The sequence below is a fragment of the Polypterus senegalus genome, chromosome 13 (assembly GCF_016835505.1).
Source record: "Polypterus senegalus isolate Bchr_013 chromosome 13, ASM1683550v1, whole genome shotgun sequence".
NCBI lineage: Eukaryota > Metazoa > Chordata > Cladistia > Polypteriformes > Polypteridae > Polypterus > Polypterus senegalus.
In genome coordinates this window covers 19,725,956-19,753,194 of record NC_053166.1, presented here as the reverse complement: position 1 = coordinate 19,753,194, position 27,239 = coordinate 19,725,956, and the positions used below count along the sequence as shown (strand labels likewise).

At 38.7% G+C, this 27,239-nt stretch overlaps 1 protein-coding gene across 2 annotated transcripts in view; it reads right to left on the bottom strand.

The window, feature by feature from the left end:
* The window catches only part of LOC120543163 (bifunctional heparan sulfate N-deacetylase/N-sulfotransferase 1), a 247,751-nt gene extending 221,252 nt beyond the window's left edge, over positions 1 to 26,499 (bottom strand). For both annotated transcript variants that reach the window (XM_039776066.1, XM_039776065.1), the window contains exon 1: positions 25,897 to 26,499. The gene's annotated coding sequence lies outside the window, so the exon portion shown is untranslated. The remainder of the gene's footprint in view (positions 1 to 25,896) is intronic.
* Positions 26,500 to 27,239: the final 740 nt, after the last annotated feature.

The window sequence follows — 27,239 nt, the reverse complement described above, 5'->3', positions numbered from 1 at the left end:
CAAATCTGTAAAAAGATACACAGTCATCTTAAAAAGTACTACTTGTAAAATTGGTGCTGGATGCCATTATTTTTTCTGGATAACACCCTGTAGCTAGCAGTTGGGGAATTCAGATGGCATAACTGGTTACCTGGATTATAAAATGTGACAATGCAGCCCTTCATGTATGTCTTCTGAGTTCTTATGTACGTACTCTTTTTTTTAACTGATTACTCCTTCATTGAGTGTGTTCATTTAAGGGCTGTCATTTTGTTATCTAATCCAGACTACACTATTATTCATTAACAAACACGGATATTCTCAATTATTTAGTTTTTCAAAGAAAAATAATGTATGTTAAGTAGCCTAAACAGACTTCTCCTAATTGAGTTTTGTTACACCCGCAACCTAGCAGGTACCCACCTCTTCTATAAATAGCTGTTTTGGATCTAATAATACAAAAACGAAAAAGCCTAATACAGTGAGTAATTATTTCTGGGAGTTGGCATTTAAACCACAAGTCCAAGTGGACAACTGCTTTTGGGTGTTCATAAGCTTGATTGCAAATCAGAAGCTTGACATATAGCATTTCAAAAAACAAGCAACATACTTGTACAGTATAGGGTTGTGAAATGTAAAATATATGCATGGATTGTCATTCTACAGAAGGAAAGGAAATAAATAACAAGGTAAAGGAGGGGTGTGTGTGCACATGAATGATTATAACAAATCCAATAATGGCCAAATATTGCCAGATAATACAATTGAAATAACAATTTTGTACTGATAACTGTATCAGAGATAACCTGCTAAACTGGATTTCAATTTGGTTAAGAAGCAGGAGACCAAGAGGACAGATAAGAGAAGAATGTTCCACGTGGGGTGAGCTTGTCAGTCAAGTCCTTTCAGGGGTCTGTCCTTGGACAATTACCGATTTATAATAATGACATAGATCCTGATGTAACTAGTAAATTTGTTAAACTCACAGATGACACAAAAACTGGAGAAATGGCAGATAAAATCTATTTCAAATTATTTGGAAAAGCTTCAAAATTTAACGAATGCTTGGAAAATGCAGTTTAATGTAGAAACGTGCGAAGTTCCTCATAAGGGCAAAAGAAATCTCGATTATAACTTCAAGATGGGAGACACTGTGCTACTGGAAGCAACCTCTGGAATAAACGTAGGGGTTTATGTTGATAATATTTTTATCATCTAAGCAATGTTCAAGCAGATAACATGTTAGATTATATAGTAAACTATGCAGAATTTAAATCGAGGAATGCTTTTGGAGTAATGTGTGTAGTTATGGATATCACTCTATAAGACGGATACAGCAGCACTTGAACGGTGCAGAGGGAGAACAACTACGTGCATCCCTGAACTTAAAGGACATGCTCTACTGCAACAGACTCGGAGAATTGAACCTGTTTGGTCTGAGTAGAGGAGACTTGACAGTAGAAGTAGATAGATCTTTCAAAGAATTTCAATTTTATTGAGGCATGAGTACCACTTTCATAAAATGACTCAGCACTGTGTTCCATATTTCAGCTCAACATCACTTTGTGATTCCCAATGCTCCAGAGAACACTTCTTTCGTTATTAAGATGGGCACAATCTGCTGGACTGATTTTCATTGCTTGCTGCTTTCAGATTTTTTTCTTTTTTAGTTTCCCATTAAGAAAGCACCATAATAGTTTTACAACATTAGTATAACATGCTTCACTCTCCTAAACTGGATCTTCAATAACAAAGATTATTCAGACTTTCAGATTTTTTTAAAAAATAGATTTTTACATGAAGACAGGATTTAAAAGAAAAAGCAGCACAAGGAATAAAGACCTAAAAACAGGCCATCTGCTACAATTTACACAAAGATAAGTGCACCGATGGCGCTTTGAATTTTTTCAGAATATGTCACTGTCGTATGAATGAATTATGCAGTTAATTCAACATGATTTTTTGTATTAAAAATAAAACTATAGGCTTGAATGTTCATTTCCAATTAAACTTAACCATGAACTAAAATCAATTTTATGCATTTGCAAGACAAATACATTAACTAATAACCCATGTCATGAAGTAATTAAACACTAATGTTTCTCCATATCTTAAGTATTATAAATTTTTAAACATAAAAGAAACCACTGAACAACCCACTGTCTATAGCCACTTTTGGCTAGAAGTGTCAAAACAAAGAGAAAGAATAAAACTGAGTAACCTATGATCATTATTTATTCAACGAACCAGCATAGAATACGAGAACAGTTCAATGTCTCAGAATTGAGCAGGTACATGAATACAAAAAATAAAGGTAAGGATTTGATTATAAAATTAAAAGGTGTTTACACTTGCATTTTTTGTTAAACTCATGCACAAAGCACAAGTCTAGTACAGTTCCAGCAAGAACACTGAAGTGGAATGGCACCTTCCTTTACAAAGAGAGCGGACAACAGCAACAATTGTTTCGATAGCAAACTTTCATACAAAGGACATAGCTCAACGTTCTTTAATGTAATTATTTCTTTGGCATCTTGTAAAGAAAAAAAGAAGGTAAAATTAGATAAGAATAATAATAAATTGTATACAAAAAATAAATAATGCACACTTACATAAGATAGATATATAATTAAGAGAAGTATAGTCTTCACATGCAGAATTACTTACTTTATCTATCCCCAATGGGAACTAAAATTATATACAACCACCAAAAAAATAAAAATAATAAAAACAAACAAAAACCTCCCAAACACACATCAAAACTTCTTTTTTGGCTAACAGAGAACTGCTGCTGACAACAACAGGCTTGTAGATAGCATTGCTTACCCCCACAAAAATTAGTTAATTTTTCAAGGAGAAACAATAATTACGTATAAAAGAAACATGCCAATACCAAAAAACCTTAACATAAATACAATGGGCAAGATAAGTCAAGTGCAGATTTAGTATATACCCTGCAACAGACATGCAGCCCTGACATCCAAATCGGGAAGTAGAAGCGTGTCTCTTTACTTGTATCTTTTCTGTTGCTTGCACATGAGAGGGGAGAATGTCAGTGGCGGAAAGCACAATCAATGTGTCCCTTGTGTTACTGTAGGCTACCACACTGCTGGGTTTAGTGATTTATACATTTCCCAATACAAACAACAGCTGCTTCATTAAAAACAGTTCTTAGAGGGCTACCGTCTTTCTTGTCCTTCTAATTGACACAACCATTTTGCCTTTTTGCCATGCACTTACCTGCACCACTGTGAACCTCCAGGCATATCACGGCAGTTCAGTCATACAGTGCCATATGCCTTAGTTGCACTATCCATGTCAATGTCTAATGACCGACTCACATTGTCATCACTAGATTCAACTAATGGTTCAGCTTCAGTCTGTTCCAAAACTGGCTTTACAAGTTCTCATTTGCAAGTTACTGTTATTTGTTTGAAGGCTCCGACTCACTCTTGAATATTAATGAGATAGCATAGAGTGGCAAAGCACATAGAAATATTCATGATTTTTTGTAACACTTCGTGCACTAGATGGCAGAAGAATAATTTCCCAATAGTTATTTGCACTTAACAACCTAGAACAGATCATTACACACTATCCTGTGTCTAACTTGGGAATCACCGTATTAACATAGAAGTCACGCTTGGGGTTAACGGCAAGAGGGCTAAAGGAATACTCCAACGAAAAATATTTTTTTTTTTATATATTACTAAGCCCACTCAAACTGAAGACAGGAGTCTTGACCTGCAAATGAGGGCAAGAGGTGGATCCTCAATTCAAAAGTGCGATCCTATGCGTAAGGGATTGCTATTTGTGGACTACTTTCATTCTCTGGAGTGAGCACATGTTTTGTACATTGTTAGAATACAGCTACATTACTTGATCTGTGGACTATGCAACACAAATAACGCAAGATTTTTCATGGACATTGTTGATATAGTTTGTGTTGTCCAGCGTTGGTCACCATTAGATAATTCTCTGTCAGAATCTTTATTAAGTATCTGTTCTCAAAAAAAAAAAAAACATGAGATTAACACTTTTTCGTGGCTACACAAACTACACGGGGTAACATATAAACAAACAAAAAAAATTGGGGGTTGAGTATTCCTTTAACACTTTGTATATTTTTACTAAGAGAGTAAGAATGTTCCAAAATAGAAGCAATTTTTACATTACAATTTTTCATACTTTTTCAACTAGATCTAAATGTATACAGTATCAAGTCACTAGACTAAAATTATCAAGAATTGATATTAATGGGGTCATAAAGATCACCATTGAAAGCCAAATAATCCAGACAACGTCCTCAGTAACAGTAAACAGGTAGACGAATGATTCCAGACCCCAACAAACAACACAATCCAGGACACGAAGATGTAAAGCAGGAAAACGACAGGCAGTTCCACAGATAAATACAAGCAGCAAACGACCAAAACAAAACTTTTATCCTCTTCGTCCCCTGCCCTCCTTTTGAACCCCTCTGGCCACCTTTGCCCCCAACAGCCCTGCAAGGACTGCTGGGAGATGCAGTTCTAACCAATGGTAGCACTGCTACAAGATAAAACGGACATATTGTGGATGGCAGGCAAAGATTTGGTTTTTTAGAAAGGATGCTAGCAGCCCCCCATGGCTCTGCCCATGTAGTAGTGAAACAGGACAGTGGGGAGGGCCCAGCCCGGCTCCCCACTTCTGACGTCATGCTTCCCCCTCCCCTTGGCCCGCAGGCTCTATCTCGGATTAGTGCAAATATATCGCTCCTGTAGGGCAGCACAGTGGCGCAATGGGTAGCGCTGCTGCCTCGCAATAAGGAGACCTGGGTTCCCTTCCCGGGTCCTCCCTGCATGGAGTGTGCATGTTCTCCCCGTGTCTGCACGGGTTTCCTCTGGGTGCTCTGGTTTCCTCCCACAGTCCAAAGACATGCAGGTTAGGTGGATTGGCGATCCTCAATTGTCCCTAGTGTGTGTGTGTGTGTGTGTGTGTGTGTTCTGCGGTGGGCTGGAGCCCTGCCCGGTGTTTGTTTCCTGCCTTGCGCCCTGTGTTGGCTGGGATTGGCTCCAGCAGACCCCCGTGACCCTGTAGTTAGGATATAGCGGGTTGGATAATGGATGAATGGATATCACTCCTGTAAGCAAACTATGATTCTTAGCGCAATGAGAGTTGCAAAATAAACCAGAATGTTCAAGCAAATTATAGAAAAAAACCCAATCTAAACCCGTTAAGTAGTTCTCTCGTTCGCTAGCTAAGCTGAGGTAAGGTACACACCCCAAGGCTGGCGACTAAGGAAGGTTACCCCCGTCCCCTTCCCTCGGCATTCTGTGTGTGTCACGGATTTGCACAAACAAAATAGGTACTGCAAGCGAACTATGATACATAGCGTGATGAGAGAAGTCGCAAAACCAACGGGAATGTTCAAGCAAATTATAGAAAGAAAAAAAAACATGATCTAAATCCATTAAGTAGTTCTTCTCATGAAAAACGAAGAGACAGACATTAGATTTTTTTATTTTATATATTTATATTGTGATGTATGGCTGGCTGTTCACCCCGGCCAATACCCCCACGCCGCCAGGTTGAGCCCTCCCTGCAGTATGGAAGTGCCCCGAAGACCAGCAGGGCATTATGGACATTGGAGTCTTTATTCACAGCCCTGCTGGATACCGTGGGGGCCGCTAGGAGATGCTGCCGGGAGGAATAGTGTTTATTTTCCCTACGCCCAGGAAGTCCGAGTCATATGGACAAGGGGAATGACGTGCTTCCGGGGTGAAGAAAAGGACTTTTTATCTGACCCGGAAGTGATAGGAGATCACATGGACTGGGGATAAGAACACATCCGGGTCAGGGAATATAAAAGGATTATGGGAGCTCCCAGACGGTGAGCTGAGTTGGGAGGCAGGGTGGCCAAGCGTCTGGGAGAGGAGGATTGCGATTTTGGATTATTGTTTATTTATTGAGAATTGTGGAGAGGAGCGTGCTTTGTGCACTTATTTATAATAATAAATATTATTATTGGACTTTTACCTGGTGTCTGACGAGTGGTCCGAGGTTACAAGGGTGCAAGAAAGCCCTAATCTGTCACTATATATATATATAAGCACATTTTTAGGCTAATTTCAACTGCAAATTGACTTAATTTAATCCATTGTAAAAATATTTATGTTTTTAATAATTACATTTTCATGATATGAAATTTACACTTCATTGACAGTTTGCTTTTGCCCATTTAATGAGCTAAATAAAGGAAAAAAGAATATTTTTTCTTTAACTAATCATCATAATATTAGGCAAACAGTGTGTACCATCACTTTGCAAATCACCCAGTCTAAATTATGTCAGCTGTAACATAATTTCTTGAACAAGAAAGTGTTATAAAAGCTTACCACATAAAAAGAGGAGCTTGTTGATGTTAGTTTAAGTGTAAGTTAAAATTTGTTTTCATTACCAGACAAGCCTGTAGTTTCCAAAGTGATACAGAGTGAGACTTCATTACTGCAGATGTGTTGCACCTTTAAATCAAGTGCAGTGCATCAACAGTGACTTTTTCTGCTAAAAAAAATGTTCATATAAACAGTGCATGATATGGCACGGTTACCAACAAATGCAGCCCACATCTTGGCATCATCCAACCTCTGCAGTATGTGTACTCAGGCTAAGCATAGAACAAACCTGCTCACCTCCTACTTAGCAGTGTCTAGATAAAGAGAAGTTGTGAAAGGTGGCATTCTCTGTGGCCCTCATGCAGCTTGTACAGCAGCTTCCCACTTCTCTCCTTCAGGCACAATTGGATATCGATGCTCAAATCACACACGTTTTCTTCTTGTATTTTAGGTCAGTTTGCTCTCCGTCTTAATCAGCCAAACACTTTCTGTAAATTTAATTCTGTTTCTAAACAGTAATTACTTGAAGAAATGTAAAGTGCACTGTTATTTATAATGTGTCAAAAGATAGTTGTTAATCTTTACGAACAAATGAAAGCAGTATATAGAATGATGCAATAAATACGATTTTTTATGAACAAAGGGGCCAAACTATGCAGATCTCACAAACAAAGTTTTCTGCCTTGCATAGCAGATACAAAATACAAGGCCGCATGATGGTGTTTGTCAAACAAATACACACTGATGCATGACTGGGGGCTTACAACACAAAGGGAGCAAGAATACAAGTGTGGTGTGGATGGGTAAAGGATAACACAAACCACATGTATCAATCTTCTGTACACAGCTGGCAGCCAACACAATGTGTTCACACACAGGGATTCCCTTGACTTTTTGAAAGAAATTGTCATCAGGAAGGCATCAACTTTCCAGTACTAATGTTATGGCTGACAGATGTACATGTGTTTATGTATTAGCCAGAGTTTTTTCCCCGGCTAACGTTGGCGTCTGGCTTTAGTTTTTTGTTATTATTAAATTTTTGTATCTTTTATTGCTTATTGTTTCTGGGTTTGCTTTGTCATGAATGTATTTATGTAATATTGTGACATTTTAATTAATGTTTAATTGTGTTAATAATAACTTTAGTTGCTATCTGTCCTGTCTTCTGTGTGTAGTGTGCTAGGAGACAGGGGCACCCGATGTGGCAGCTGGGTATGAGATGAAACTGCAGATGTTACAGCATTTTCTGCATTGTGTTTTACACTTTTGTTATCCGTCGTTTGGTTTATGATCCCTTTGATATTTTCATTTCCTGGATTCGACCCTGTCTTTATTTAGTATGTAGTACTTTTGGTTTTGGAATTACTGGATTTGTGTGTTAGATGTTCTTACCTTTTAAGGCAAAACATTTTTTAGTACGTTTTGTCCAATCTTGCCATTTTTTGCGCATTTTTTTTATGCTTTAAATACATTCCTAAAATATAAAGAAACTTTTTGTTTTTGTTTGTTTGTCCTGGTACTCAAGGTTTTTGGTTTCCCTCTCGCCATTTCAGGCTTGGGCCAGCATGAAACCTTCTTGCGGAGTTTAGGGTGTGGCTGCCGGGCCCAGACCTGAAATAAAGGCTTGGCTGTCCTATTGTGTGGGTTGGGTGGTGGCCTACAATCATTTGAGTGCTTCACTTGTGGCATGACAACTAAGCAACATGAACCTTTACTGAAGGCTAATAATTTGTGTCACTATAAAAGCATTGTGGCACATTCTCAGATATGGCCTCTAGAGGCAGACATGTACATTTTTCAAAGTTCAGACTAAAAGGAAAAGCTTACCACAATAGTCAAAAGTTAGGTTTTAAACACATGATGAGAGACTGTTTAGAATTATGGTGTCTTGATGTAAGACAATATGAATTCTATATTACAGCAACAATAAACATAATCATCCCTCTGTTAAGATCCAAATGTTAAACAAGCCAGCGTTACCAGAACAGCAGGTAACCCAACTGGCAATTTATGTTGTGTCTCAAATGTGAAACTACTTATTTAAAGTAACTTGATAGACAGATAGTTTGATCTTAATTTGTCCCTGGGGGAGAAAGTTTGTATTTTAACAGACGCTGAACAAATAAATTATTATTATAACAAAAACGCCCCTCTAAAACACCCACCACAATGACTAAAAAAGAAAAAAAAAAAAACTTTGACATGACTTATTATGAAAAACAACAAACCCCTTTCAAATACACACCAGAATGACTAAAAAGAAACTTCCAACTTGGCAGTCCCACTCCAATTCAGGCACTATACAGGCAGATTGCTGTTGGTATAAGGAGAGCCCCAGTCACATTTCTTGACACACTTCTGCTGAATAACTTGTTTGCTGAAAGACTTCAATGTTAGAGTGACAGAGAGAGGATGTACACTATTGTTCAGAATGGTATTCAGTTTTGTTTTCATTCTCTCCTTCAGTACCACCTCTACAGGGTCACCAGTGCATCCAATAACTGAGCCTGCTTTTTTAATTAGCTTGTTGATTCTGTGGGTCTCACTTGAAGTGATGCTACCCAACACCTGCACACCACAGAGTACAAATGTGCAAGTGTAGAATTTATAAAGGACATCACTACCCACATTAAAGGAGCATAGTCTCCTAATAAATAGGATCTGTTCTGCCCTTTCTGATATAGTTCCCCTGTGTTACAAGATCAGTCTAGCTTGTCACTGTTATGGACCTCCAAGTGCACCAACAAAGAGAGGCTCTTCAGTGAAACGCAAGTCAATAGCCAGATCCTTGGTTAATGGAATGATCCAGGAGATAGGATCAAGGTAATATATAATGTCGCTGTGTATGCACCCACACACTTGATAATGGCCTTAACCTTCATCTCTTTTTTATATATATATATATATATATATACTAGCAAAATACCCGTGCTTCGCAGCAGCGAAGTACTGCCTTAAAAGTTTTATTAAGAAGAAAATTAAACCTTTTTAAACTGAGGAAAATATACCAATAATTATTTGTTAAGGATCTCTTTGTATACCACATTGTCATTTCGGCCCTCCGGTTGTAATATGACCAAGCTGTGCGCTGAGCTTACTCTTGAGCATGCAATGTACAGTTGGCCATGTGAACAGTAATCTTGAATCAAATCTCACAGCTTGGATTGCTGCTGTCATAATCGTTTGAGTTTCATGGTTTGTTTCAATTACGTTAGTATATGCAGGACTTGTGTTGAAGTGACATTCAGCATCTGTCAAGCGTTGTAAGCATACAACCGGTTTCATCGATAACTTCACATCCAGCCTTTGAGAGTTGAAACATTCATAAACATCAAAGTGTCCACTACTGAAATCGTCACCTGTGAATCTAAGATGTTTAAAAGGCATTGGCGGTTGTCGAAAGGTGTAAAATATTTGGCCATTTCGGTACACTTGAAAGCGACAACCGAACAATTCAGCGGCAGCCATCAACTCACATGCAGAACCATAGGTGAAGGGCTTAAGCATTTCACTCTTCTAGTGCTCCTGTGTAGTATAATTATCTCCTGTACCGTCCATCAGTCCACACCTTGAACCTGTCCCAGTCATTCAATACATAAGACACAATGTTCCTCCGGATATCAAGAGTGAGCCAGATATGGCCGAGCAATATGTAACAAAGAGAATGGAAAAGGTCGGTGGTATCTCGGGCATGGAAACCACTCGGTAAGTGATAGTTCTTTGATCGATAGTGATCATCTCGATAGACATGGTAATGGGGGTTGGAATGATAAAGGAAATGGGTACCTGAACAATGTAAAGTAAGTGTAAAATACCTACACAATAACTATAATTGTAATAAATGAACAATAAAACAGCGGAGAAGCCATGGATTAAATAAAAAGGCTGCAGTTATCAGCAGGGAGATGTGAATCCCGTGGCAAAGCAAGGAAGGGAATGAAGAGACCGGAGCGACGGACGGCCTTATAAAGGCAGGCAGCCAACAACGTGAGAGGTGTGGGGATGAGTGACCCAACGCCGCCTCACACGGTGACCGAGCTGCAGGCTATAGATGTATATGTGTACGTAAGTAGGATTCAGTTAGCATTGAGAACCTGCGTACCAAATTTCTTGAAGATGGGCCCATAAGTAACAAAGGCCGTTGGAAAGTTCAATATGGCCGCCGACAGTGGCGTCATACCACTGAAATAAGTACGTACACTTGGTTTTGGTTAGCGCTGGGAAGCCGCCTACCAAATTTCGTGAAGATGGGGCCATAAATAAAGTTTAACATGGCAGGCGTTGTCGACTGTTATGACCATTACACATAGAATTTCAAAATGAAACCTGCTTAACTGTTGTAAGTAAGCTGTAAGGAATGAGCCTGCTAAATTTCAGCCTTCTACCTGCACGGGAAGTTGGAGAATTAGTGATTAATGAGTCAGTCAGTGAGGGCTTTGCCTTTTATTAGTACAGATATATACACAGTCATAGACAGATGACACATTTTCATGCACAAATGGTTACATTGTACACAACAAATACAGAAAGCACCAATTGTGATCAACAACAGGAAACAACAAGCTGCATTATCGCTGCCACCACACTTGAGAAAAATTACTACAAATCCACCAGCTGTACACCAACTATGTTGCTGTACTGTAAAAGACACAAATGTATGATACCAAAAAGTCTAAAACTACAAATAACGTTTACACAAGAAAACCTTTAAGAATAATTATACTCCACAACGTCATACATCTCTCATATAAATAAATATTATGCTTTAAAAAGTTTTTCTTCCCCTTTATTTCCATTTATCAAGATATCTTTTGACATAGTAAATATCTCATAATCAGGCACTTTGGTTTTTTATTAAGACTTGCAGATCCCTACTAGCTTTTCAGCTTAAAACACTAATTGGATTTCAAGTAAATTAGTTTAAGGTTAGCCATCTCCAATTTATCATACAATGATGAAGATACTGTATACCTTTAGAAACCCCATTAATTGGGGGGATTGTTCACACAATTAGGTTGACGGGTAAGGAAATGTCTGGTACAGGCAGAATGAAAAAAGGTAAACAGACAGGACAAAAACTGCAAAACAAGTTATTCTGTGTATGTAATTCATCTGCAAGGCTTTGTGGTTAGGAAAGGCATGATAAAAATCCTTCTGCAAGCTCCAGTAGTCACTACTAATTATACAAATGAGAACACGTCTTTGAGGATTTATTCAAATGAGTTGCATTTACGCATATGAAAAATATGGCCAGCCAACATAAAACATTTGTTAACTTCTTATGATATAAATATCGTAAACAAGAACATGTTTAATTAAATATTGGCATTGTTCATGTGTTGTATAAAGTGCTGTGTGTGGGTGTTTACTGTGATGCATAATGCAGACTGACCAAACCACAGCATTTTTGCTGTCTCACATAACTTTAAGGACATACAAACATTTGCTGGAAATAATTATGATACAAACTTTATCGGTAGTGACAATGTTTGTAACATTTTTTGATGCTTATTGTCCGTGCAGAATTAAAACATTCTCAAACAACTGAAGGTGTTGGAATATTTAATAACTGGTTTCACAATTCACTGATTAGCAAATTTCAGAGTAAATCAAATTAATGAATGCCATTAATTTGATTGGCTGCTTGTTTTTCATTACTGGTAGATGTGACATGTTCAAAGACCGCTAGAACACTTATACAGTAGGCAATTCCTTTAAAGGACGGTGAAACAGGCAGAGAAAAAGAATTGCGGGAAAAAAAAAAAAGAGAGATGACCGTTAATTATCCCTATTGAGCCAAACCACTTCAGTACTCATATAAACACATTTCTTTATATATAACAAGAAAAAGTTGCTTATCACCCAGCCCTGCAATTATTTAGGATGTGAGAAGTATACCATTTCAGGCAGAGACAGACAATGCAAAATCTACATAGGCTGTGACCAGGCAAAAAACCACCAAAGACTGAAAACAATCAAAATATGTACAGACACATAACAGAACTTCAGTACTTCTCTAATCGGTAGATTGATGAACCTCTCACTTTATCTTGTTGCATATCCTACAACATCCACTTGTCTTACTGCACCATCTAAACAATAGTACTGATTTAAATTCAACTAGAATTGCAAAAACGTAAGTCACCAGGTAAAGCAACCCTTCAAGGGGACATCGCTTTATTATTGCAGACACAAACATTTATCTGTTATAGTTTCTGCTCTTTCAAACATTTGTTAAGACCTGTCTTCATCAATAAATAAACAAAACCATGGATTTATAAAAGATGCATACTATAAAATAAGCATTAAAGATGGATTGGTAATACAAAGGGGGTCAAACCCTCGCTCATTCTGCAAGGTGTCGGCAGATCTATCTTTTTCTCACACATTCCAAAGTCATTCATGTTAGACTGAATGGTAACTGTAAATTGGATTATTATAGTATGGTATGGGTAGATATACAAGTGTGCCCAGAAATGGAACATCAATCGATCTAGGGTGAGTAACTCCAAGTTGGTTGCTGTTACGACAGGCTCCAGCACCATGTGGCCATGTAGTGGAATAAAGATGTTCCAACAATGAATGAATGAAAATATGCACTTACTTCGTACTCTCCAATTACCCAGTCCCTATCCACGTGGCCTCTGCACATTCTCCTTGGGGCTGCATGGGTTTCTTCCCATAGCCACAATGACATGCAGGTTACGTTAATTGGTAATTCTAAATTAGCTCCAGTTTGAGTGTGGCTGTATGAGATGACTGGCTCCTCATCCAAGGCAACATCCTGGCTGGCGTCCAGTGCTACAGGGGCAGGCTCTAAACCAATGTTGCTCTGAATTGGATTAGAACTGTTTGAGAATGTTAGATCAAAGAACAACCACCAAAGAACAGCAGCTTTTTTCCCAGAAAATAAACATGACACCATGTTATTAACATTTAACCATTAAGTCATTTATTGAAGTTAGTAGGAGAATGAATAAGTAGTAGCAGAAGAAAACGATTACCATGTTCACTTGACTGAGCAGCTTTCCACAGAACAAGCGTATTCAGCTACCCATCAAGTGGACTAAGCATAACACACTGCAGTTGCTAACACAATTCAATAGCAGTATAACGAATTGATGAAATATTCATTTTAATAAAAGTAAAAATCAACCATTCAAGAACACCACATTTTTTACCAGTGTCCAGAGCAACAATGATGCTTCGACTTTGTGATTCTCAAAGTCTGGTCTCCAATCATCAGTCAAATGTCATTGCATCTTAGCACAACAATAAACCATCTCAATGAAACCCAGCCACACTGCTAATTAAATAATAAAAACCAAAAGAAGCAGCTGGCATACTTAAAGAAAGAAACAGTCATATGGCCATTAATAAAATTCCCCGTCTAAAACTGAAAACTAAAATGCTCAAATACCTTACTTCATTTTTTATATATATATATATATATATATATCAGTTTATTCCTGTATATTGCTCCGAGTACAAGCTCAGAGCACAAAATATTTACAAATATCCCCCAGAGATTCCTCTGGGTGCTTTGGTTTCCTCTCACAGTACACAGCCATGCATGTAATGTGTGATATGTAACCAGGAGTTGTCAAATTGGCCCTAAACAGTGTGTGTGTGTTCACCCTGCAATGCACTGGCACCCTGTCCAGGGATTGTTACTGCCTTGAGCCCAATGCTTGCTGGGATGGGCCCGACCCTGCATTGAAAATGCGAGTTAAGAAGATGAAGGGAAGGATAACAAAATAATAAAGCCATGAAAACTTAGAACTGTCTATGAAGTATACAACATTATTTCCTATTCAACTTCTTTTAAGGTGCATTGGCATATAACGGGATAAGCACACGTACTGCACTCACCATTATCTGTCAGTCTGCATGAAGTTATCAATATTGGTGAGAAATTGCACATTTATTCCTCAAGGAAATGTATCAGGAAACTTCAATTTTTCACTGAAAAATGTCAAAGAGAGTAGTACAAATTTGTGCTATTTCAAAATCTCCTACTGGAAAGCATTTACGAATTTTCAGACTTAAAACAGAGAAGCATTCAGTGCAACATCAGGTACAGACTAGTTTATAGTTTCAAATGGACCTTGAGACAGGTTATTTTAACTTTTATATTTTAAACTCTTACTTGTCCAATAGCCAGTCTGGTATGGACGACAAACAGATCCCCAATACAAATTAGTTGGATGCCAGGAGAGGCGCGCACACAAAAGTGTCACCTGTGGTATTCCTACTCACTTCTCCTTATGATTAAGTTAACTTAACCAGAGAAGTACAATAAGTTACTTATCTAGAAATCAATGTCAAAGGAAAAGAATTATGTAAGTGCCACTCTGTATGCGAACAAATATGTACTCAGTATTTAAGCTACATTAAAAACAACCAAGGCTGCATTATGTGCACATTGTAATGATTCAACATTTCTCTGACACTATAACTTTCTATCAAAGCTCCAGACCTGCTCTCCTTCATGGTCCAGAGCATTAGCTTGAGACATCACAGATTTTAACTCAGTGGTACTTCTTTCAAAAATGTTTTAGACATTTGAACTACACTTAAGTTACAGACCCACCACAACCAGCAACTAACAACAGGACATCAATTAATGTAATTTTTATATTACTGTATTTAAATTAGAATCTGCCTATTTTGGCTAGGTTTTTAACTACATGATATTGTAAAATACTGTTAAAAAAAAACTGAATGTAGTAATTTTAGTAATTGTATTTATGGTCTAGAAACACATGTAATTGCATTCTTTTAACACTGTTATTTTTATATATGACTAGAGGTTTGCACCCTGACAGGACCCAGTCCAACAACTATATCATGGCACGAGGCAGAAAAAGCCCAAATTCTAAAAAATAATATATGACATGCTAAAGATCGTCAATTATGGGTGTATTATCACAACTGATATTTGGACTGAAATTTTGAGAAAACTGCTTTCATATCTCCTATCATATATTAATGAGAATCACAATCTTGTGTCAAGGGTGCTTTTTATGATCTTGTTTGAAGCAAACACAATTAAAACGGGTGAAAACATTCACGCTTTACTGTTTCAAAAATTTAAAAGAGTTTTCAGAATTGACTGTTACCGACCAAGGTTCAAACACTATTGCTGCCTTGCGTGGCAACACCAGGTTAAACTGTAGTGCCCACGTATTTAATATGATTCTCTCTAGTGCTTTTACACCAGCAGTGATGGAGATAGCACCAAAATTTGCACAGCTTCTAGCTAATGTAAAAAGTTAAAACATACTTGACAACAATGCAGGCTTACAAGGTCACTTAAACAGTCTGTGGAGATAAGATGGAACTCTAATTTTGATAAACTGAATTCAGTGTTTCAGCAATTTGATGAGAGGCCGCATCAATAGAAAGATTGAACAGTTTCAGAAAAGAGACCACAGTTCTAACATGTGACAACGAATTTGCAGCACCAACCCTGCTGATGGAAGAAAATCCTTTCGCACAACACCACACCACCAGGATCGCATCTGATCCAAGTAGACTACCTTTCCCTGAGAAACATGGTTATTGGTTCCCTGCAACCCAAATATGTATTAAGAAGGTTAAATAATGGGTGGATGATGATGTGTGCGTTTACAGACAATATTGCTTGTATGAAACACAATAGTAAGTGAACAAACGTCGTACTTAACTTATTCCACTCACGAATCACCAACTGTGACATCAGGAAGGTTACGTTCTTTTAATACATCTTCCCGGATCCCCCCTCCAAACCCAGGCACCATCATGTGTGAACATTATCAAACTAGGGAATTAATGGATTATGCCACTCCAACTAGCAACTCCTAGCAAGATCTATAAAATAAATGCTCCAACTAACATTAATTTTTCACAGTTCAGCAAAGTCTGGTCTTTGTGAATCATTATTACTTTGATGTCAGTAAGAGAGCAAAATTAAAAAAAAATAATAATAATAATTAAAAATAGACTGAATATACTTCAAATGTCAACTAATTTTAAATTTCAATGAAAGCATTTCACATTTTCTGGGATCTTTCAGACTTTAGGATAAAAATCAGAAAAGTGCATGAAAATGAAGCAAGATATCATTGATTACGAAATCCTACAGCAAAAGTACTTCCCCAGAACTAAGCTTAAGAATGACTGATCTAGATGAAGCAGGGACCCAGGTGACAACAAATAAAAACACACTAGATAAGATAACGGAATGAACAGTGTTCTGTCACTTGAGCCATTACAGAACATTGCAGTAGATTATTGCACACTTCAGTACAGTAAAGAACAGATTTACAACTGAACTTCCTGGACCATGTCTTTCTGCTTCTCCTCATTTCAACCTAACAACAACATGCAAATGAAAAATTTGCACCACTGAGTACAACATTGGTTAGAACAAAAATGTGCTGCTGAAAAACCACTGATGAAGCTAGGAAGTGTTGCAGATGGCTTGTACAAATTAAAAAAAAAAACAAAACAACACATCACAAGATACTGGGACGTCTTGACAAATATATAACCGGTCAAGCTTTACAGAACAAATGGAATCCTCACATTTTTACATTAGATTTGAGCTAATTGAGAACAATGTGTAGCATAGTGGTTAAAGCTTTGGACTTCAAACCCTGATGTTTTGGATTTAAATCCTGCTGCTGACATTGTCTGTGCTGCAACTGAAAAAACAAAAGAAATGTTACCAATCAAATGTTGTAAGAGGTCTTGGATAAAAGGCATTGGCCAAACAATAAGTAGTAATAATCATCTTACAACACCCTCTGATGGTCTGGCACCCTGTCCAGGGGACTGTTCCTGCCTTGCGCCAAATGCTTGCCTCCAGATCCCTGTGACTCTACTCAGAATTAAGCTCGATTGGACAATGGTGTGGTATGGTAGGATTAAAATTCAGACTGATTGGTTATACAGTAGTCCAGTGTTGTCCTATTCCTGATTTTTTTCCACAAAGGCTCTCTCCATCTTGCTCCAACCCAAAAACACCAAGCAAGTAAGTAAGGTGTCACTAATTATGAAACTGTTTAGAATAAAACTGGTTAAAATAAAAACATGATCGCACAGTTTTCACACAGGGCTAAGCTTGAAACGTACTGAAGTAGCAGAAGCAGCGAATATGGTTGCACTCACATTACCAGGCTAAAGTGACTCCAATCCGATTTTTTGTCTTAACGTGACACAAATCTAAGATTTTTGGTCTCTGGGGACACAGAAAGCTGATCTTTTCAAATCAGATTTGAGTCACTTTCAGATGTGGTCCTAGATCGAAAACATATCTGATTCATGGCCATGCAGCATGAATGACAATGGTCAGATTGTAATTCATGTGTTTCGTTGCCGATATTCATGGGCTGAGTTCTGCCATCATCAGGCAGTACAGCAAAACAAAAATGGAGGAGAGCTACAGCTGTGACAACAGTCACAGTCCCACCATTGCCCTCCCACATACAGTATCTCTTGGTGCAGCAGTGTCAGCAATAGCAGCAAAAACAGCAAAAGCTAGCCGTCTGGCTTTTTTCCACATTCTCTGTACGCCGATAAATTGTTTGCCATTCTTCAAAGCGAAATTCCATGCAAACACAAACTACAAGTGCATCAATTTTGTTGGTTTTAATTCTGCATTCCATTTGAAGTGGGAAGTCACAATTTTCATCTGGAACACTTCCATATGTCAGATTTCAAACTCACAAACTCAAGGCTAGTCTGTCCAATCAGAGTTTCTCCAACTTCACATCATGACATCAATCCAAAATGGCAACATACTCCACAAACTTTAGTGATAGCTTTAGTATTTTACTTTTTATTAGCACCTCCGTTTATCTGGGTCTCATTAAATCAGTCGTGCACACAGTACGGTCCAACGTCTATCTGTAGACATGATGCTACGGCGTTTGGATAAGCAAAATACAGCTTAATACGTTGTTATCAACTGCTATTTATTCTGACAATGCAAGGATAACAAAGGATTTCCTAGCTGCGTCTATACTGGTTTTACGAATGTTTTACTGGAATGCGATCAATTCGGGTGTGACATTATTTTTTCAGCTCCGACATCATAGGAAAATGGAACACACACCACATATGAAGTTTTTTGTTGTTGGTGAGACAGATGACTCATGCACAAACATATCAATATGTGCACGCGTGCCATTTCAGAAGACAGACACGCTCACATTACAGTTAAGACAGGCAAATCTGATCTGTGCTAAAAACTGGAATTGAGCAATGAGGCTTGCAATGTGAACATAGCGTAAAAAAAAAAAGATATTGATTTAACTAATTGTCAAGATACTCCAATTAGTCTGTTACAATTAAAGGTTTCCATACATTTTTCATGCTTTAACTGTGCTTTTAGATAAAGTCACAACAGACAGTGGATATGTAAATTGATAGAGACATGGATTCTAATACAAGATATCATAAATTTGGCTACAAAGTATACATCGTCATAACTGTCAAGATACACATTTCCACCACAAAATTCTCTTTACTCAAACATAAAACAAGAAAGAAATAAACCATCTATTCTGTGGTAAGACAATGTGATAAGATGTGTCTGCAAAAGTATATTCACATTCTTACTGGCTTTAACATTTTGCGCTGTTAATTTTCTGGCTTTGAAAACTACAGCCTGTTGACAGTGATGGCATCTCTGTAGGCCTTTTCATTTGTACTTGCACTTCTTAATCTGAATGACCCACCTTTATTTAAGAATGGTTTAATTCCAAACAGACATACTAGAAAGACACAATGGAGCCTTGATAAATTAGTTCTTCAAACAACTCTGGTTTGCTAAATGTCTTAGACAACCAAAACAAATAGTCTGAAATCCTCGATTTAGGCTTAGAATTTGAGCAGCCTAGGACTACTTAAACAGCGAGTTCAATAAGCCATCATGGTAAAACATGTTAATTATCCTTATATTAAAAGATTCATTCGTACGCTTCAGGCCCCCCAATGCCAAGCTGGATCACCAGGCAGTAGATCTGTCCGTTTATAATGCAAAGAGGTCTCATAATTAAAAATTAATAATAAGTTACATTTTTTGAGCACCTGTCACAAACCCAAGGTATAGTTAAGTGAAACTGCTTGTGATTATAAGAATTAGCATAAATATTTAAGCACTGACAGGTATGGCATTTATTGACTGGAATGATCCCTCCACCCACACATATAGGTCACTACAGAAAGAAAAAAAAAAATCAGAAAGGAATGTTCCACTAGACTGCTCACTTCACTCAAGTGAAATCCGTACCATCCATATAAACACAGAGGAATGGTAAGGCAACTACGAATTCAAAGCTCTACATGTTAGCCCCTGGTGAAGGCTGCCCCTGCTCTCTAAACAGAAATGCAAACTTCTGCTTACCCTGGGGGCAGCAAAATCTTCTGTCTTGACAAAGAGCTCAACGCTGTAACTGGCTTGCATTTTTAGAATCACAGAAGCGCTGTGCAGAGGCCTACAGCTTAACAGCAGCACACGGAAAAAAAAAAAAAACCCTTTAAAAAGCTGACAATGGAAAGAAAATAAAAAAACACCAGTTTTACAGAGTGTGTTTCAATACAGATGCCCGCTTGATTTATGATGCCAAGCATTTGTAATCAGTGACTTGTAGCCTCTGTGTCAGGCAAGTCTTATCAGAGTCCTACTAATGAGTTACTGCAGCATACGAATATTTCAACTTGCATATCTAGATTAAGACATGAGAAACAAAGTAACTCCACCTTTCTTTTGACCTGCAATTTATCAGCACATTACTTCAGTATTTATGTTCAGGCGGGGACACAGCGCTGACATTCAGCAACATCGTCACCATTTTTAACACTAATAAATCTTAAGTTCTTTTTATGTAGTAGATAGATAGATAGACTTAAACTTAGATTAGATAGATAGATAGATAGATAGATAGATAGATAGATAGATAGATAGATAGATAGATACTTTATTAATCCCAAGTGTAAATTCACATAATCCAGCAGCAGTATACTGATACAAAGAAAAAATATTAAATTAAATAGTAATAAAAATGAAAAAAATTAAAATAAAATGAATGTTCGCATTTACTCCCCCGGGTGGAATTGAAGAGTCGCATAGTGTGGGGGAGGAACGATCTCCTCAGTCTGTCAGTGGAGCAGGACAGTGACAAAAGTCTGTCACTGAAGCTACCCCTCTGTCTGGAGATGATCCTGTTCAGTGGATGCAGTTTTATCTGCTTTGTTAAGCAGTTTTAGGCAAAATGGACAATCAGACAAAAATGAAACCTTAGCAGAGGAAAAATATACAAGACTGACCGCACTCAGATAAAGCTGCCTCCTCGTATGGACCAAATCATAGTTGCAATTGCTGTTTAGCATGCCATTACTTTGGACTTATGTTAGCATGGATTTAATCCAACAATATACAAGAGTCAATCGTTTGACTGGTGGCTCTACACTGACAGAGTATGGCTGTGTAGATGTTAACTGGTCTACTCTTGCCTTATGTATCTTGATGCCATTTGTGGCTTTGTCTTCACACAATCCCTTAATTGAAGGGACGACACAGAAAAACAGACTGATAGAAGGGTTTCACATAATTCTCCAAAAATCCAAAAAGATGACAAATTAAAAAAAAAAAAAAAATAGCGGTATGGAATGACCCATAAAGTACCTCTATGTAATATCACTTTAGTGATACTGCAGGGAATTCAACTCAATTCAGTTCAGTTTTATTGTCCCATGAGGGAAATTTGGTTTGTCAGCAGGTTCTACAGAGAGACCACGGTATAGCATTAAAAACACATCAACGAAGAACACAGTAATCAAAACTAAGTACAAATAAATAAAGTATAGCATAGTATAATACATATGGTGAAAGACTGGAACATTAGATATAAAAATTAAACCAATATTTAGTCTTGAACGATGATTAATGCAAAGTGAAATCACTTTGAAGATGTTACAATACAACTGATTTTACAGTATGATATAGAATCATGTACTTTAAACTTGCATAATATTATGTAAACAAATATAGAGTAAAATGAACAGGAAATTTGATCAAGTGAACAACCTAAATAAAATTTCATTTCAAACTGAACACAAGGGATCAAATGAAGTAAACACACGGCATTGACAGACAGATTGGTACGGCTTGGCCTTATGTCTCTGTTCATGTCGACCTTTACAGATCTATTGTGGTGTGTGTGTGTGTTCATTTCTCCCTCTTCATTAGGCTGCATGTGCTCTGGTAGGGAAAACAAGCAGTCAGCCATCTTCACCTTTAAGTTTCTTTGAGTGTGTGTGTATGCATGTACATATAAATTAATTACATATTTCAAAAACTACTTGTGCAAAAACTGGTAAATCATCAGAACTTAGACCAATGACTAAACTGAGCACACTGGGGAATAAAATCCAAAATTAAACAATTCCTACAGCAGTTATTGTTGGACATGGGTCATAGGTTACGGAAATAAGTATGGGACCAAATTCAAAAAGCCTGGTGTATTTGTTAAAAGAAACACGAAGGAAACTGTTTGAAAAAGATAGATCATTTTTTCCAGGAGTTATCACTGTACATACAGTTGGTTTCCACAGACATCAGGCTACATATCAACTTTTCTCGCATTTTGAACACCACAGATCAGATTATGAACTTTGCAAATTTCGACCCCATCACCAAACTTCACAGATCAATTACAGTTTCAACTGTATTGCAAGAACAGCAAGTTACTAAACATTTCACTTCTATCCACTAGCACAATTTCTGCATTTTCTATCTATACGTTTCCTATAACTGATCAGAGAGACACCACTGGAATTGACTTTAGGCTCTAATTTTGCTTAATGTGGTCACATGCCCTGCAATACTGTCGTTTTTACAGTGTGTTGGTTCCTTCTTTGCATCTGCTCCTATCATAACTATATTGCATTTGTTCATCCTGCGGAAAGAAGTATGACAGGAAAAAGGTAATTTGTTAAATTGATGTGCAATTGAAGCTGACCCAATGGTAATGACAAGTGCCATCTAACCTGTGGTTTCCCCTCAAGTCAAGTTGCTTTTAAGCTGAATGAAAGTTAAACTGGCCAAGCTGTTGTTGTAGTAGCAGTACAAAGATTTTCTAGCTGTAGTATTGTCATATATGTGCAAAGTACAGTGAAACTTTTAAGCCAACAGCCATACCACCTGCACTTTCAGAATAGATAAACCCTATGAAGCTAAACATGTTTTAGCCTAAGCAGTGTTGGGCTGGGAGACCATCTAGGAAATGCTTGGGTTGCTGTTGGAAGAGTGTTGGTGAGATCCTAATGTCCCAGTGCAATGATGGAGACGCTGTGCTGTAAAACTGGCACAGTCCTTTGGATGAAAAGAAAAAAAAAAAGTTTTGACTCTCTGCACTCATAAAAGACATCTGGGTATCTTTCGTAAAGAGTAGGGTATACCCTGAAGTCCTGGCTAAATTGTCCACTATAGCCTAGTCAATGCCGCCCCCTAATCACCCCCCATCTCTTATTGGCTCACACTATCTCTTGCGTCTTCATCCCCTAATAGCTAATGTGTGGTGAGGCTGAGTATAGTGGCACAGGAATGACTGCCGTCACAACATTCTGGTGAACGCTACACACTAGTGGTGGTTAAAGCGATTTCCCACTGTCTACGTAAAGCACTTTAAGTAGGTTAGAAAACTGCTATAGAAATTTAAAAATTATTATTATTATTAAACTAGTAATGGCGTTCTGCACGATAACGTGCAGTGAATACACTTGACTTGAGCAGTCCTAGTTTTCATACTCTTTCTGTCTCTGTTTAGCATTTGTTTGCTCAGAGGGTGATGCGCTTGCTGCTTCCTGAGCAGCTCTTCTTTTCTACACCCTAGCAGCCCGCTGCTTCTCTTTTTTCATCGGCACCTTATCCCGTTAAAACTGATTAAGTAAGTTTTTGTGTTGCAATTACTTAGTATGTTTTCTTTAATATTTCACTTAAGCTGGCACTTAAATCAAGAATGATTAGTGAAGGTGGTAAGGAATGAAAACGGCGCCCGTGCGCATGCGCCGCACAGCCGCCCTGCTGCGCGCTGCCGAGAGTTGATTCTACAATAAAATAAAATAAAAATAAAAAGAGTAATAAAAATCATCACCCCGAAAGCGGACAGTAGACATCATGTAGTATATGTGTTCCAAATTTCAGGACAATAGTTCAAACGATTTGCAAGCGACAGGTGATTTAAAATCCTGGACAGACAAACGAACAGCCACGGCAGCATATTATATATAAAGATTTGCTTTATATGGCCACACATCCAGAAATAGCCTTAACATTGTGTCAGTTACCTGCCTTCCACCTGCTGCTATCACAACTATATTAAAATTTGCTCATCCCGCAGGAAGAGAATCATGACAGAAAAAGGTAGTTTTGTAAATTGATGTGCCATTCAAGCTGACCCAGTGGTAATGGCAAGCGCCTCGCAGTTCAAAGTCATGTTGCCTTTGGGATGACTGAAGGCTGAATTTTCCCAGATGTTAAATAATAATGTTTTATTGTAATGTGAACATCTGTAGCAGTAGTATGTTTACATGTGAAGAGTACAATGAAACTCTTACATATGTGTCTGACTCACATAAAACACATTACCAGTCCGGTACCATTACGCTTTCCACTGGTTACTTAAATTTAAGACTTGATCACTAGATCTGTGTTGATACCTTAGTGCTTCCTGTTGGCTAAACACACCATTGCTACTAGCCTAACTATCACAACTTAAAACTGAAAAGCTGACAGTTCAATCCCCATCTCCAACCTGCTGTGTGACCTTAAACAGGTCTGTTAGCCTATGTGCCGCAGTTGTAAACATATGGACTGCACCCTGAAAACATCCAGGGTTGGCACCTGCAGTATCTCAAGCCTGCTACTTAAGTGATTGTCTCTTTATGTTCCAACATCTACATGTACTTATTTGGCTAACACCTTTACCCAAGACAGCTTACAAGATATAATTGGTTACATTTCTTTTGGTTTGTAATGGAGCACAGACAGGTGATGTAACTTCAGTAGTGGGATTTGAACCCAAAACCTCACAGTTTGAAGCCCAAAGCCTTAACCACTATACCAAACTGCTTGCCATTGTACAATTTACAACATTTCTTTTTGTCTTTCCAACTAGAATACATGCAGGTGAAGTGGCTTCCACATGGTCACATGGTGTCAGTAGTGGGATTCAAACCCACAACCTCAATGTTCAAAGTCCAAAGTCTTAACCACTATACCAAACTGCTTGCCATTGTACAATTAATGACATTTCTTTTTGTCTTTCCAACTGGAGCAGAGATAGGTGAGGTGAATTGTTCATGGCCACACAGTGTTACTAGTGGGATTCAAACAAACAGCCTCAGGGTCTTAAGTCCAAAGCCTTGACCACTACACCACATTGTAGATAGTTGAATATACTATTTCCATACTGAAAAATGTAGGCACAGGAAATAAACCTTTCAGACACAACTGTTTACATTCCAGAGAAACAGAGAGAAAAAAAATCACCAAAGTAAAATAGGCTAAACAAAGAGATACCATTTAAAAACACAAGCCGCGGCTTCCTAATTTGCTTCTACCGGCAACCCGATTCTTATTGATTGTTGGGAATATTAAAAACAAGCCATAGGGAGAGGAAAATAGTTCTCCCAACAGGTGGCTTGCTCCTCGTGTTTCTCTCTGGACAAATGATCAATCGATCTCTATAGCGCCCCACGGGCAGTATACGAGCGAACCCTTAAAGAACTGCGGGGTATGTGGTGGCATTTCAGATTCAAATGTTATGTTAATCATTTATTCCTTTTCTTGCTGGCCGCTCCTAAATGGGGTGTCAATATCAAGCAGCCAGTCCCTCGATCGATATTTCTTTATATACATATATTTTGGGTAGCATTTACACAGCGTTCTATCCAATTAAGCCGGCGCCAGAGCTGACAGATCCCCGTTTCAAGTTCACCAAAGAAACGGGCACTTTTCTTGCGCTGCCATGCCGTTGTGCTCTCGTTCGTATCGGCAGCTCAAAGTAAAAGCGCACGCCGCTTTCCCAGAAATCAAAGAGCCGGGATGTCCTCCTCCAGCTCGCGGCGCCGCGCTCGGACTCCTACCGCTCACCTCTGTCTGTCTCTCTTTCTCTAGTGTTGTTGTCGTCGTGGCGGTGGTGGCTTTACAGCCCTCAACGTGATTTGTCACGAAGCCGTATCGCCTCCAGATGTGGGGCGGCAGCCGCACTCTAATTCCAGGCTCATGCTTTTCTCTCCCTCTCTCCGGAAAGAATCCGTCAGGCCAAGCGGGCTGCTCTCCCTTGCGTCCCCAGTCCCCGCGCTCGAGCTCACACGCGCCGTCTCCTCTCGAGCGTTTCTGGAGCCCCGTGCACGCCGGAGCTGAGGCGGCGGCGGCGGCGGCGACAACAGGCAAAGGAGGGGTGGAACTGGAGGAGCGCGCGTGAGTGAGTGAGTGTTCGAATAAAACAACGACCCGGCCACGCAAAGAAGAAATCACATCGGCACTCACCGGCTCTTTCCACGTCCCTTCTTTTTTCCTTTGGTTCCTTCCCCTTTCTTTTCTGCAGAAACCAAATCGGCGTTTACGCCTAAATGGTCGATTTCGCTTCTTTTGTGCTCGTGAGTTTTTTTGGATTTCTTTATTTTCCTTATTTCCCCTTGAAAGATAGTGCGGTAGAGTCGCGAAGACTGCTTGCTCTTTTTTCTTCCACACTGGTCAGATGGGAGAAATGTGAGCTTTCTTATTTCTGCGGCGCGGCTACAAGCACAGAAGCGAAGAGGTGAAAAAAGCACAACAGTCGCTAGAGGGCCTCGTGAGGTGCTGAGCGCTTAACCCTTTGGTGTGGGGCCGCCGCGCGGCAATACGAGAAAAGCGCCCGCATTCATTCAACGAAATTTCTTCTGGTGATTATTGCTAAAATGCGTATGTATTTATATTTGAAAAAAATAATCCTCACTGTATAAGAGAAACTAGTTGGGGACTTGTTTAAAAAGCGGGCGCCATTATATACTAGGGTTCAACTTTAAGATTAGGCACCCTTACACTATTTTTAGATTAGACATCTTATCTAAATTTTAGGGGCGGCACGGTTGCGCAGTGGGTAGCACGTTAGAAGACCTGGGTTCACTTCCTGGGTGCACCCTGCGTGGAGTCTGCATGTTCTCCCCGTATCTGCGTGGGTTTCCTCCCACAGTCCAAAGACATGCAGGTTCGGTGCATTGGCGATCCTAAATTGTCCCAAGTGTGTGCTTGGTGTGTGTGTGTGCGACACCCTGTGGTGGGCTGGTTCCCTGCCCGGGGTTTGTTTCCTGCCTTGTACCCTGTGTTGGCTGGGATTGGCTCCAGCAGACCACTGTGACCCTGTAGTTAGGATATAGCTGGTTGGATAATGTATGGATGGATTTAAACTTTAAGATTAGGGAAGTTGATGTACATGGCCTTACCCCCACGAACCTTAAGTTCAGGGTTTGTATTAGGGCCAGGCCGGTCTAAGACAAACAACATGAAGGACAATTTTAAGATTAGGCGTCTGCTTTTTGAACAATACCCCCTAGTAGAACCCAAGAATCAAAGAGGAATGCTTAATGTTTTTCGATTTCTAAACTGCAAACATAATTTTTAAAATGAATTGGATTAAACCCAGTCCAGACATGGACAAATTTGTTGGTACCCTTATATCTCATTGAAAAAGTGCTATATGCCTCCTGAAAAGTGATTACATGAAAAACAATCTGTATACCTGCATGCCTTTGATATGTCATTGAGTAAAGAAAAGTCAGTGTGAAAAGAGATCAAGTATTGCTTATTCTACAAAGATACTCTAAAATGGCCAGGACACCGTTTGTTGGTAT